We start from the raw sequence: 14,606 nt of genomic DNA, 5'->3' as shown, positions 1-14,606 counted from the left end.
TCATCTTCTTTTTCCTCAGTGTCAATTTCTCTCTCTTTATCTAGCACTCTCTCTCTCTCATAGGCCATTGAAGGGGAAGGAGTCAGAAAGTGAGGAATAACTAAATATAGGAGAAAAAGACAATAATTACCAGAGATCTCAAGAGGAAGAGTAAAAAAATCTAGGATAGAGTACAAGTAGATAAATCAGCTGGAAAAAACCATTAAAACTGATGGAAAGATATTCTCTAATACATCTAAACAAGTGCAAACATCTCTACATAAATATTGTAGGATGAAGGAAATTGAACCAAAATATTATCAGACAGCGATTCTTAAGAGAACTTGGAATCACAGCTAAGATGGTCCAAGAGAGAAATAACAATAATGAAAACAAAATAAAGGGGAACAATTGGAAGAATTTATCAACTGCCCAGGAACAAATAATTAGAAGAATAAAAAATCTTGAATCTGTGGTGATGAGTTTCTCCAAAGAAGCAGAGAGAACTGATTCAAAATAGAAATATATTGGAGAAAAGGAAAGTTGTGAAGAAAAGAAAAAAAAACAAGAATATTAAAAGAACACATGATTTCTGTGTAAAGAAAACATAATGACTGAATTGTTTGCAAGCAAAACACAACTGAAATGATTCTTTAAGACAATTTAACTATCATGAATCTTTTTTAAAAATTTTTTTATTTAATATATTTAGTTTTCAGCATTGATTTTCGCAAGAGTTTGGATTACAAATTTTCTCCCCATTTCTACCCTCCCCCCCACTCCAAAATGGCATATATTCTGGTTGCCCTGTTCCCCAGTCATCCCTCCCTTCTGTCACCCCACTCCCCTTTCATCCCCTTTTTCCCTTCCTTTCTTGTAGGGCAAGATATATTTCTACGCCCCATTGCCTGTGTATCTTATTTTCTAGTTGCATGAAAAAACTTTTTTTTTGAACTATCATAAATCTTATGAAATGATGTGAAAAATCAAAAACAAAAACACAGAATACCATTCTCCAAGGAATAGTACAAAAGGAACTAGAGGCAAGAAGTTGGAGTAGAAGGAAGTATTACAGTAAGCTCCTCCATAAACCTCCAAACTGATCTAGAAAACACACCAACCCAAAACCTGATGAGGAAATACAATATAAAATCATAATAAGCCGTTTTCCTGCCCAAGTGGGCAAAGGAGATAGACAGAGCTGTGTGCGGACACTGGGGATGGGGAAATGAATAGAATCACTCCACAGGGAGCATTTCAGCATAGGAAGAGATTGTTCTCTAGAACAGCAGAGGTCTCACAACCTTAAAAGGGTTGTGACCTATAATGGAGCATCTCAATCGAGATTGGTGCCAATTTGTATGGCAGTCATCCAGTACCTAGTTTTGGGTTACAGATGGGGCATTGACGAGGAGACCTACACATGGGGTGGCATCCCCTGGTAGGGAGGCTCTGGATAGTGAATTGAGAAAGGAGCAAATTTACAGTAAGCATCAGTGGGGTATAGCTCTAAAGCCTTCAAAGGAATAGCCAGGGCCAAAATTCTAAACCAAAGCAGAACCTGAAATTCAGTCACTCTGAGCCAACAAAGCTTCCCAGCTGGCAGATAATGGCATAGCCTATCAGCAGCCTACTGTTGCTTAGATGCAATCCCATATATGGAACTCTTGGAGTTCAGATTAGGGCAATGACAATTGACTTTAGCTTGGATCAGATCCTTTGGCAGTGCTGAAAACTTTCAGGTCTCCAGCCTGGGCTGTCCCAGAGATTCTGTATCAACACAATACTCAGAACTCCAAGAAAGCAGCAATAGGACCAGTCTACACTTTCCCTCCAGAAGTGTATGTATAGAGCCTGACACTAACATCAAGTCCAAAGTCAGAAGGTAGGATAAGAATGGAGACATGACATTCTTGTCTCCACTGAATCTTTTCATCATCAATTGTCATAGAGAGAGTCTAATTAGACAAAATGCCTGAGAATGATTCTGTTATGTCTTGATGATCTTAAGAGAAGAACAGAAAGAAAGTGGAAGAATACCCTAGGGGAAAGTGAAACAAAAAACAAGGAAAATGATCCCGAATAATCAGGGTGTGCAAGTAGACATCTATACAAATAAGGAGGAGGGAAGGTTTGTGGTAGCAGCTTGTACTTGAACCTCACTTTCATCTGGTCACCTCACTGAACTGATAAAGTAACTGTGTGCATGTGTATTTTTAAGGGAGTATTTTAAGGGCGGGCTTAGTATGAAGTAAAACTAAGCACGTGAAAAATATTTTGAGCTTTTTTGAGGTGGAAAATGGGGATATAAAGAGATACCTATGAATGGAGGAATGGCTGAAAAAGTTATAATATATATATATAGTGTATATATATATATATATATATGTATATATATATATATATATATATATATATATATGTGTGATAGCATATTATTTTTCTATGAGCAATGGTAAAGGAGATGTTTTCATAGAAATCAGGGAAGGCTTACATGAACCGATGCAGAGTTAAGTGAATTGTATAACAGTGATAGTAAAAGACAACTGAAAGAATTAAGAACTGTAATCAATGTAAGGACTAAACAGGATTCCAGCAGACTATTGATGAAATATGCTAACCATTACAATTGGAGATATAAATGGTTAAGAGAAAAGATTGATTTTTTAAAATTTATTTGTTTGTTTCTTTACTGTGGCTCTGGCTACTGCAGAAATTTGTTTTGCTCGCCTGCACATTTTGTAAGAGTCCTTCTCTTATTACCTATTTCTGAATTTTTCTTGGGAAGAGGATATATAAAGCAGATTTTGCTGATTTAAAATATAGTTAATTTTTAAAAATATATGTTATATGAAAACTGTCTGGGACTTCTGAGTACTTTTTTTAAATGCTAATCAAAAGAATCCACAGTTCACCTTCAAAAAAGGGGAAAATCGGGGGGCGGAGCCAAGATGGCCACATGAAGGCAGTTTCTTACCGGAGCTCTCTCACAAGGTCTGTCAGATTCCTATAAAAAAGTGAATTTGAGCAGATTTGAGAGAGTCAGAAACAGCGAGCAGTCTGCGTGGGGCAAATTTCCGAGCCGGGAGAGTCTGGAAGGCCGGAGGAACGAACCTGCAGGCTCGGAGAGTGCTTGGTGCAGAGCTGCTCCAGACCAAGGCGAAGCGGCTGGCCGAGAAATCCACGTGGGAGACGGGCTGGGAGAAAGCTGGGCGACCGAAACCGGCGGAGATCCCCAGGACTCCCAACACAGGACGGCAGTCTGTGAGAGCGACGAGAGGCAGCGCAACGCCACCAGCCGTGAAAACACCCACTCCTGACTCTTGCAAAACCCAGGAACCCGGCTTCTTGAACTTCCGGAAGACTCAATGACCAGGTAAAAGGCTTTAACCCCTCCCCCCCTCACCCAGAGAATTCCTCGGGGAAAAAAAAAAAAAAGAGAACTGAAACAGAGGAGAGAGTAGTGGGGCCTCACTGGACAAATACTAGAAGCAGGGGTCAACGCCAGGAGCCCAGACGTAACCTTGCTCCCCCAGGGGAAGTGCCAGACATCAGCTCAAACAACAAACAGCTGAGACCATTGCTGAAAAGCAAGTGCTGGAGAGCACCCACATGGAGTGAGACGCCAGGGAGCCAGACCCCTCCCCCACACCTCAGGAAACTGAAGGTTTTAATTCTAGACTCACAACCCCCAGAATAAGAAAGCTGGGACAGAGAGCCCAAAGATAGAAATTCGTTGTAACGCCAGGAAAAGGGAAAACAACAAACATGAAGAAGAATACAAAAAAACCGAGGACAATAGATTCTTTTTACGGAGACAGGCAGGAACAAAATATCGATATGGAGGAGGATGGCATTGACACGGTAGATACATCAGATACCTCAAAAGCTAATATGAACTGGTCTCCAGCCCAAAAAGCACTGCTGGAAGAGCTAAAGGAGGATTTTAAAAACCAAATTAGGGAGGTAAAAGAAAACATGGAAAAAATGGAAAAGTCCCTAAAGAATAAGATTGGCGAAATGGCTACGGAGATACAGAATCTAAAGAGAGAAAATGACACCCTGAGAGGTGAAATCAACCAATTGAAAATGGAGGCTCAAAAGCAAAATGTAAACACTAACTCATTTAAAATTAGACTTGAGCAAGTGGAAGCTAATGAATCTATGAGGCATCAAGAAGTAATAAAACAAAACGTAAAGAATGAAAAAATAGAAAAAAATGTGAAATATCTGATTGGCAAAACAACTGACCTGGAAAATAGATCCAGGAGAGACAATTAAAGAGTTATTGGTCTACCGGAAATCCACGATGAAAAAAGGAGCCTTGACAGTATCTTCGAAGAAATTATCAAAGACAATTGCCCAGAGGTCCTAGAACCAGAGGGCAAAATAGTCATTGAAAGAATTCACCGATCACCCCCTGAAAGAGATCCCAAACTGAAAACACCAAGAAATATTATAGCCAAATTTCAGAGCTATAAACTCAAGGAGAAAATACTGCAAGCAGCCAAAAAGAAGCAATTCAAATATCGTGGAACTACAGTCAGGATCACGCAGGATCTCTCAGCTTCCACATTAAAAGACAGGAGAAATTGGAATATGATATTCCAAAGGGCAAAGGAGCTGGGACTACAACCAAGGATCAACTACCCAGCAAAACTAAGCATAATTTGCCAGGCAAGGCGATGGACATTCAATGAAATAAGGGAATTCCAGACCTTCCTGATGAAAAGGCCAGAACTCAATGGAAAATTTGATCTCCAAATACAAAACTCAAGAGAGACATAAAAAGGTAACCAGGGGGAAAAACCCCACAAACCTCATTATCCAATAAGCTTAGGTTGTTTACATCTTTAAGTGGGATTATATCATCTTATGTATGTTTTTTATGTATATATATATGTATATATATATATATATATATATATATATACATATATATATACACATATATAAGTCATTCTTGTGAATGGTACAACTATTATAACAAATGAAAGGGATATGCATAGGTTGTGAATGCCTGTATAAATTAACCGATGTAAAGATATAAAATATAAATAAGAGACATAAAGGGAGGGCTATGAGGGAAGTGGTAAAACCACTATTGAACTATTGAATTAATAAATAAAACAAAGAGCTGGTTTTATGAAAAAACCAATAAAATTGACAAACCTTTGGCCAATTTGATTAAAAAAAAGAAAGAAGAAAATCAAATTACCAGTATAAAAAATGAAAAGGGTGAGGTCACCTCTAATGAAGAGGAAATCAAAACAATAATTAGGAATTATTTTGCCCAACTGTATGCCCATAAATTTGACAACCTTAGAGGTATGGATGAATATCTACAAAAACACAAACTGCCCAGACTAACAGAGAAGGAAGTGAAATTTCTTAATGACCCCATATCAGAAAAAGAAATTGAGCATGCCATCAACGAACTCCCTAGGAAAAAATCTCCAGGGCCAGATGGTTTTACATGTGAATTCTATCAAACATTTAAAGAACAACTAATTCCAATACTTTGTAGACTATTTGGGAAAATAGGTGAAGAAGGAGTCCTACCAAATTCTTTTTATGACACAAATATGGTACTAATACCCAAACCAGGTAGAGTTAAAACAGAGAAAGAAAATTATAGACCAATTTCTCTAATGAATATTGATGCAAAAATTTTAAATAAAATATTAGCAAAAAGATTGCAGCAACTCATTACGAGAATAATACGCTATGACCAGGTAGGATTTATTCCAGGAATGCAAGGATGGTTCAATATTAGGAAAACTATTAGCATAATTGACCATATCAACAACAAAACTAGCAGAAACCATATGATCATCTCAATAGACGCAGAAAAAGCCTTTGACAAAGTACAACACCCATTCCTATTAAAAACACTAGAAAGCATAGGAATAAGTGGAACCTTCCTCAAAATTATAAATAGCATCTACCTAAAACCATCAACAAGCATTATTTGTAATGGGGATAAACTAGATGCATTCCCAATAAGATCAGGGGTGAAACAAGGATGTCCATTATCACCCCTATTATTCAATTTGGTACTGGAAGCATTAGCTGTAGCAATAAGAGAAGAAAAAGAAATTGAAGGAATTAGAATAGGAAAAGAAGAAACTAAATTATCACTTTTTGCAGATGATATGATGATTTATCTAGAGAATCCTAGAGAATCAAGTGAAAAACTACTTGAAATAATAAACAACTTTAGCAAAGTTGCAGGATATAAAATAAACCCACATAAATCCTCAGCATTCCTATACATTACTGACAAAGCCCAACAGCAAGAGATAGAAAGAGAAATTCCATTCAAAGTTACTGAAGGCACTATAAAATATCTGGGAGTCTATTTGCCAAGACAAACCCAGGGCCTATATGAACATAACTATGAAACACTTTTCACGCGAATAAAATCAGATCTAAATAAATGGAGAAATATCAGTTGCTCATGGTTAGGCCGAGCTAATATAATAAAAATGACAATTCTACCTATATTAATTTATCTATTCAGTGCCATACCAATCGAACTACCAAAAAATTTTTTTTACTGAGCTGGACAAAATAATAACAAAATTCATTTGGAAAAACACGAGGTCTAGAGTATCTAGGATATCAATGAAAAGACATGCTAGAGATGGTGGCTTAGCCACACCAGATATTAAACTGTACTACACAGCAGCAGTCATCAAAACTGCCTGGTACTGGTTAAGAAACAGGGGTGTGGATCAGTGGAATAGGATAGGTACACAAATAGGTGAAATCAACAAGTTTAGCAATCTACTCTTTGATAAACCCAAAGAGGCCAGCTTCTGGGCTAATAACTCACTATTTCACAAAAACTGTTGGGAAAATTGGAAAATGGTAGGGCAAAAACTGGGCATAGACCAATATCTTACACCATATACCAAAATAAAGTCAAAATGGGTTCATGATTTAGGAGTAAAAGTTGATACTCTAAGTAATTTGGGAAAGCAAGGAATAGTTTACTTATCAGATTTGTGGAAAAGTAAAGAACTCATGACCCAACAAGAGATAGAGAGCATTACAAAATGCAAAATGGATAATTTTGATTATGTCAAATTGAAATGTTTTTGTACAAAAAAGCCAATGCAACAAGAATTAGGAGGGAAGCAGAAAACTGGGAGAAAATCTTTGCAACTAGTATCTCTGATAAAGGCCTCATCTCTAAAATATACAGGGAGCTGAGCCAAATATATAGGAATACAAGCCATTCCCCAATTGAGAAATGGTCAAAGGATATGAACAGGCAGTTTTCAGAGGAAGAAATTAAAGCTATCTACAGGCATATGGAAAAATGCTCTGGATCGCTGCTGATTAGAGAAATGCAAATCAAAACAACTCTTAGATACCACATCTCTCCTGTCAGATTGGCTAAAATAACAAATCAGGAGAATGATAAATGCTGGAAAGGATGTGGGGAAATTGGAACATTGTTGCATTGCTGGTGGAGTTGTGAGCTGATCCGGCCATTTTGGAGGGCGGTGTGGAACTATGCCCAAAGGGCTATAGAAATGTTCATACCCTTTGACCCAGTAATACCACTTCTAGGGTTGTATCCCAAAGAAATCACACAAGCGGGAAAAGGACCGATATGTACAAGAATATTTATAGCGGCTCTCTTTGTGGTAGCCAAGAATTGGAAATCAAAGGGATGCCCATCAATTGGGGAATGGCTGAACAAACTGTGGTACATGAAGGTAATGGAATACTATTGTGCCATAAGAAATGGGGATGATGCAGACTTCATAACAACCTGGAAAAACCTACACGACATAATGCTGAGTGAGCGGAGCAGAGCCAGGAGAACGTTGTGCACAGCCACAGATATATGGATTCTGTGAGGACCAACCCTGACAAACTGCGCTTTTCTCAGCAACCTAAGGGGCAAGGACAACCCCAGGGGACTCACGATGGAGAATGCTATCTTCATCGAGACAAAGAACTGCAAAGTTTGAATACAGACTGAGGCACACTACATGCTCGCCTTTTCTGCTTCTCTTTAGTTTTTGTTTTTGGGTTTTTTTTTTTGTTTTTTTTTTGGTTCTGTTTCTTCTTTCTCATGATTCATTCCATTGGTCAAAATTCTTCTCCACTACTTGACTAGTGCATAAATTAATTCAATGCGAAGTTATACATGACAGTTAAATGAGACTTCATGCCGTCTTGGGGAGGGAGGGGGGAGGGTTGGGAGAAAAACTGAAACTCAAAACTATGTATAACCGTGCGTGGTAAACTAAAAATAAATAAAGAAATTTATTTAAAAAAAAAAGGGGGAAAATCTGTTACAAACTCCAAGACATATAATGGTTAAATTAAATAATTCTAACAATAAACAAATTCTGAAAATAACCAGAAGAAATTCAAATAACACAAGACTATTTTATGGACCAGAAACCAAAGAATGCCCAAAACTGAGGATCTCAAGATGCAACCCAACGTGGCATACCCTCTAAACTTTAGCCTAATCATTAATGAAATAGATGTTTAATTAAAGTGAGGCATTAGAACCATTTGAGAAAGAGAGAGAGAAAGAGAGAGAGAGAGAGAGAGAGAGAGAGAGAGAGAGAGAGAGAGAGAGAGAGAGAGAGAAAGAGAGAGAGAAAGAGAGAGAGAAAGAGAGAGAGAGATGAGTGGACTGTTCAATTTTAAAACATTGCAAACAATGCAAACATAAGATTGGTAAATAATTACAGCTATCAAGGAAACTTAAAAAGAGAAAGATATCTTTGGAGTTAAATAACAAAAAATCACCACAAGAAAATATCAATAGATGTAAGCTTAAGCAATTTACTTCTAAAAGTTTACAAGGAGATATAGATGAGAGCAGAACTTTGATAGAAGTGAAGGTACAGGCTGGAAATATTATGGACTAAACCTCAAAATTCCCATCCTTAGGTGAATCAGTGTTTGTTTTTCTTGTGTGTGTTGTTTTCTTTTTTATAGCATAGAGCAGGAGGGTGCATAAAAATAAAGAAAATTGGTGGGTGGGAGAAGGGTGGAGGGAAGGAGAGAATTTGGAACTCAAAATTAAAAAAAGAATGCTAAAGATAAATAAATGATGATTTTTTAAAAAAGACTTAGAATTCTGATCAGCACAATGACCAGCCACAAATCTAAAGAACTCATGATGAAACGTGCTATCTACTTCTAGACAGAGAGGTGATGGACTTAAAGAGTGCAGCTTTAAATATATTTTCCATATTTTCTTTTTTTCTTTTTTCTCCCCCTTTTTTTTCTCTCTCTTGCAGACACAGATGATTCTGGAATTTGTTTCCATTGACTATACATATTTGCAACATGTTTGTTTTTCTTGCCTCCTCAATGGATGGGGAAGAAGGAGAGGGAAGAAAGAAAATTAGGAACTGAAAATAAATTTTTATTTAAAAGAAAACCACAAAGTAAAATAAAAATAGGAAAGGGAGCTACAAGATAGAGAGGAATATGTGATGTACCTAAATCAAGGTAATGGTAAACAATGAAAAAAAAAAACTTCTGTTATATCTCAGGAATAAAGTCTACTGAACAATGGATGAAGTAGATGGTAAAGGGAAGAACTGAAATAGGGGAAAATAAAGAAATCTTTAATGTTCCAATAAACAATTAACTTTGAAAGGATGTTGTTCCTCCATGAGTAGAATCTAGCTTTAGAAGAAGGAGAATCATGTGGCAGAGGCAAGATGACGGAGAAAAGTCAGGGATTTACCGGAGATCTTACAAATTCCCCTCAAAGCAATTTTAAACAATGCCTCAAAGCAAATTCTGTAGTGGCAGAACTCACAAAGGGATGAAATGAAACAATTTCCTAGCCCAAGTCAACTTAAAAGGTTGGCAGGAAATATCTGTAACAATATGGTGAGAGCTAAGTCCAGTGCAGGCCTGTCCAGTGTAGTGCTTGCCTCAGAAAACCATCAGCAGGCCTTGGGAACAACTGACTCAGAGATGGCAGTGGCAGCTTCTAGAGCTCTCAGTGCACAGATGGTAAAGGTATTGGACAATTGGTCAGAATATTATAGGGGTCCCTTTTCTGGCACTAGGGGTAGGACTCTGTTGCATTGCCCATATGTTGATCTGGGTCCCAATCCCCGGCAAAGCCACGGAGTAAGGAGGAGCACTAGCACACAGGAGTAAAGGCCTTTTTTTTTTCTTTTTTTACAATTCCAGGGCAGAAAGGAGTGCTTGTGGTCACTCACAGACAAGACCACAGGCCAGGAGAATAGTAAGCACAGCTCTCCTTAGGACTACCACCTTGGAAGAATGGAAATCTTACATACCCACAGCCCTAATTCTGAAAACTAATGCAGAAAACGAAAGAAAACAAAGCAAAAAAAAAAGCCCTGAAACTTGGGACAGTACCCCCTTCATCCCAGGAGCAGAGCCCAGATTTAACATAAATGTAAAAGTCAAGAAATAAACTAGAAAAAATGAGCAAACCACCAAAAAGATCCTGACCAAAGAAAGTTACTATGGCGACTGTGAAGATCAAAACACAAACTCAGAAGAAGACAATAAAGTCAAAACTGATATATCCAAAGCCTTACATGAAAATATGTGAATTGGTCTTAAGCCCCAAAAGAATTCATGTAAAAGCTGAAAAGGGATTTTAAAAATCAAGTAAGAGAGGTAAAGGAAAAAATTAGGAAAAGAAAAGAAAATGATGTAAGAAAATAATGAAAAAAGAATCAACAACTTGTTAAAGAAGGCACCAAAACACTTTTAAAATAGAATAGGCTAAATAATAAGAGAAGCACAAAAATCCACTGAAGAGGAAAATGCCTTGAAAGGCAGAATTGAGCAAATGGAAAAAAGATATACAACTATTCACTGAAGAAAAGAATTCCTTATAAAGCACAATTGGCCGAATAGTCATTTATTGTGTAGATGCCATGTACTGCTGAGAAAAAGGTATATTCCCTTCTATTTCAATTCACTTTTTCTCCAAAGATCTGTCACTTCTAACTTTTCCAGAATTTAATTCATTCCCTTAACTTACATTTGTTTATTTTTGGTTGAATTTATCTAGTTCTGAGAGGGGGAAGTTAAAGACCCCCCACCCCAGTATAGTTTTGTTGTCTATTTCCTCCTATAAATCATTCAATTTCTCCATCAAAAATATAAATGCTATAAAATTTGGTGCATATATATTTAGTATTGATATTACTTCATTGTCTATGGTACCTTTCAATAAGATATAGTTTCCTTCCTTATCTCTCTTAATTAGATCTATGTGTGCTTTTGCCTTGTCTGAGATCATGACTGCTATCCCTGCTTTCTTTGCTTCCACTGAAGTATAATAGATTCGGTTTCAGTTCCTTACCTTTCTCTCCCTGTCTCTCTCTCTCTGTCTCTCTCTCTCTCATTCAAATGTGTTTTTTTTTTCCAGTTTCAAAAGCTTTTATTTGTGGCTCCCCAAAAGGCAAAATATCAGAAAACAATCCACTACACAGACGACATTTCAACATTTTATAGTAAAGAGATAATATCTTTTTTCTTTTTAAAAAAATTAATCTGTTTATTTTTAGTTTTCAACATTCACTTTCATAAGTTTAAAATTTTCTCTGCCTCCCTCCCCTCTCACCTACCCAAGACGGCATGCAATCTGATATAGGCTCTACATATACACTCTTATTAAACATAGTTTCACATTAGTCATGTTGTATAGAAGAATTAGAATAAATGGGAGGAACCACAAAAAAGAAAAAAACAAAATGAAATGAAACAAAAAAAAAGAGAGCAAATATTATCCTTCAATCTGCATTCAGTCTCCATATTTCTTTTTCTGGATGTGGATAGCATTTTCCATCATGAGTCTTTTGAAGTTTTCTTAGGTCCTTGCATTGCTGAGAAGAGCTAAGTCTATCAAAGTCAGTCATTGCACAATGTGCCTATTTCTGTGTACAGTGTTCTCTGGGTTCTGCTCACTTCACTCAGCATTCGTTCATATAAGTCTTTCCAGGTTTTTCTGAGCAAGTATATCCTAGGTGCCCAACACTGTAAAAGATGCACGGTAAATATAATAGGTTTCTCGTCCTCAAAGAGTTAGGAACATTGTCTAGCATGAAGGCATGGTGTAAGGCACTGAGAAAAGTGGAGCTAAAAACCTCAGGAATGACTTTGACCTTCTACTTAAGGCGGGACAAGAGAATACACATGAAACAATAGTGGCTGAATCAAGATAGCAGTCGTTTGTAAAACTGTAGCATGTTTTAGAAGTATACAAGGTGTTTGGAGCAAACAGGAACTTGATGAGGGCTGAATAATCTAGAAAGATTTCAGAAAGGAGGTAGGACTCACAGCAGGCCTTGACAATGATGCCTATATCATTGTGTTGGAGGATGGCCGGGTAAGCTTATTAAATGTTAAACAATCAGCCTTTGGGAAAATACTGTTTAGCGTGTGTTATTAACACTTTCTCCATCATTTTTTTATGTCTAGACAGTCAACAGAACAACAAACCAAGCCTTAGGGTATATCTTTTGCCAATTCATCAGGTATAAATCTTCATACTGACAATTTAATCATTGGCTCTTAAGAGCCAGCATGAGCTGGCTCCAGCACAGCCCTGGAGTTCAGGACATTCTTCTTAAAAAAATTATTTATTTTTAGTTTACAGCTTTAAGTTCCACAAGCTTTTGAGTTTTAAATTTTCTCTTCCTCCCTTCCCTCTTCCCTCCCCAAGATGGCATGCAATCTGATATATGCCCTACATGTACATCCATATTAAACATATTTCATGTTAGTCATGTTGTAAAAAAGAATTATAACCAATGGAAAGAAACACGAAAAAGAAGAATCAAAACAAAAAAGAGAGAGATCAAAAAGTATGCTTCTATCTGCATTCATACTCCATAATTCTAAGAAATAATATCTGTATCCTTTCTTTCCCCTTGAGTATATGTGCTTTCATCTCATCATGAACGTTTAAGAGCAGTTTCCCATGTCTAGATACATGACTTGTTTCAATAAGCACCCATAATGTAGGCCCTCCACTATTCTGTACATCACTAGCAGTCATTGTGCAGCTTCTCTGTAGTCTCAGCTGTATACTGTAACATAATCAGTTCTTTTGCACAATCTAACAAAATATTTTAAGGTTGTATTCTGCTTCATTTTGCCTGCTGGAAAGAAAGGAAGCTCCAAGTGGTTAGAACACTCAACATTTGAGAAAAAATACTATCTGAAACACCTAAATTATTACAAGTTGTTGGTCATAAACTTAGGAAGGTGAAGCTTAAAACCAAACATGTTAAATTGTCTCCTCCCTCAAATGGATAATTAGAAAAAGAGATGATTTGTCTCTTAAATCATGTAAAGAAGTCCTATTCCTGCAATGCTTCTAAGTGGTTCCTTTCCTAAATGCCAACCATACTAGTTGGTTGCTGATGAAGATTACAAAAGATCTCACAAGGATTTAAGTCCCAAACAGTGCCATCCCAGAGAGTGCCAGCAGAACAACAAAGGAGTTCATTGACCCAAGTGAAATGCTGGTAAAGGCACAGGAAGAGGAATTATGAATGTCTTTTAGTGCCATTTTCATTTAACAAGCCATTAGTAGCGCCTCCCAAAGACTCCTGACTTCCATAACCCTGAGATGTTTACATCAATTACTGTAGGAAGACATGATTGGCAAGCTGGTATCTCTTCTGGTACAGCTCCCTCTTCAAGGGAACCCCAGCCAGACCCCAGCACGGTCTTGCTGGAGCAACCTGAGGGGTATAAGATAGGTATTTTTTGCCTGAAGGGACCTCTTTGGTGAAGACGCCTGTAGGAAACAGCATTTTGGCACTCTCTTCAGAACAACTGTGACACTATCCCAGGCAACATTTCCAGGCAACAGGAGTAGCAACCTTCTTGTATGCCATCAATTGAAGGGAATCAACCACTCTGAGGATCTCATCAAAGTTCCTGCTAGTAGTTTCTGGGTAGAGGATGGACAGCTTCAACTTCTTATCAAGACCAAAAATAAGTACTACATGAACAGTCAGTCATGCACTGACCATCCTATTCAACTGGGTCTAACATGCCCAACTTGATGGCAAAGTCCTATTTTTGATCATCAGTGATGGGAAAAGGCAGCTTCTCGGTGGGCTCTTTTCCATTGTATGCATTGATATCTTCACTCCAGGCAAGATGGTGTTAGAGTCGATGAAAAGGGCAGTGATCTTAACATTCCTCTTTGCAAATTCTGGGGCCAGTTTTGTAGCAAGGTGCAGATCTCTTGTGCATAAAGTAGTATAATCCCTAGGGGAAGAACAGAATGCCCCATGAGTCATCAAGAAAGTCATAGAAATGGATACAGACAATCATGGTATCCACCTCGATGTTGGGGGCCTTGAGCAGCATGGTGGCAGCAGCAAGGGGCAGGAGGAGGACCTGGCAGAGGAGGAGGAGCTGCAGTCAATGTGGGCACTCATTCATGCCAGGCAGCAGCTCTCAACGCTGCAGAAAAAGGGGGACCTTATGGGGGGTGGGACAGAAAGTAGGGAGTGGGGTAGGGGGGAAATGTGTTTATTTTAAACAACATATTGTAGGATTCTGGTTTTTAATCCTTTCTGCTATTCACTTACATTTTATGGGTGACTTCATCCCATTCACAT

The 14,606-nt window shown here is 37.7% G+C and overlaps 1 pseudogene; it reads right to left on the bottom strand.

The window, feature by feature from the left end:
* Nucleotides 1–13,613: 13,613 nt before the first annotated feature.
* LOC118836876 lies at nucleotides 13,614–14,352 on the bottom strand (annotated as a pseudogene).
* Nucleotides 14,353–14,606: the final 254 nt, after the last annotated feature.

Source organism: Trichosurus vulpecula, chromosome 2 (assembly GCF_011100635.1).
Source record: "Trichosurus vulpecula isolate mTriVul1 chromosome 2, mTriVul1.pri, whole genome shotgun sequence".
Lineage (NCBI taxonomy): Eukaryota > Metazoa > Chordata > Mammalia > Diprotodontia > Phalangeridae > Trichosurus > Trichosurus vulpecula.
The sequence above is the reverse complement of the archived record's forward strand: the minus strand, read 5'-3'. Positions and strand labels throughout refer to the sequence as shown.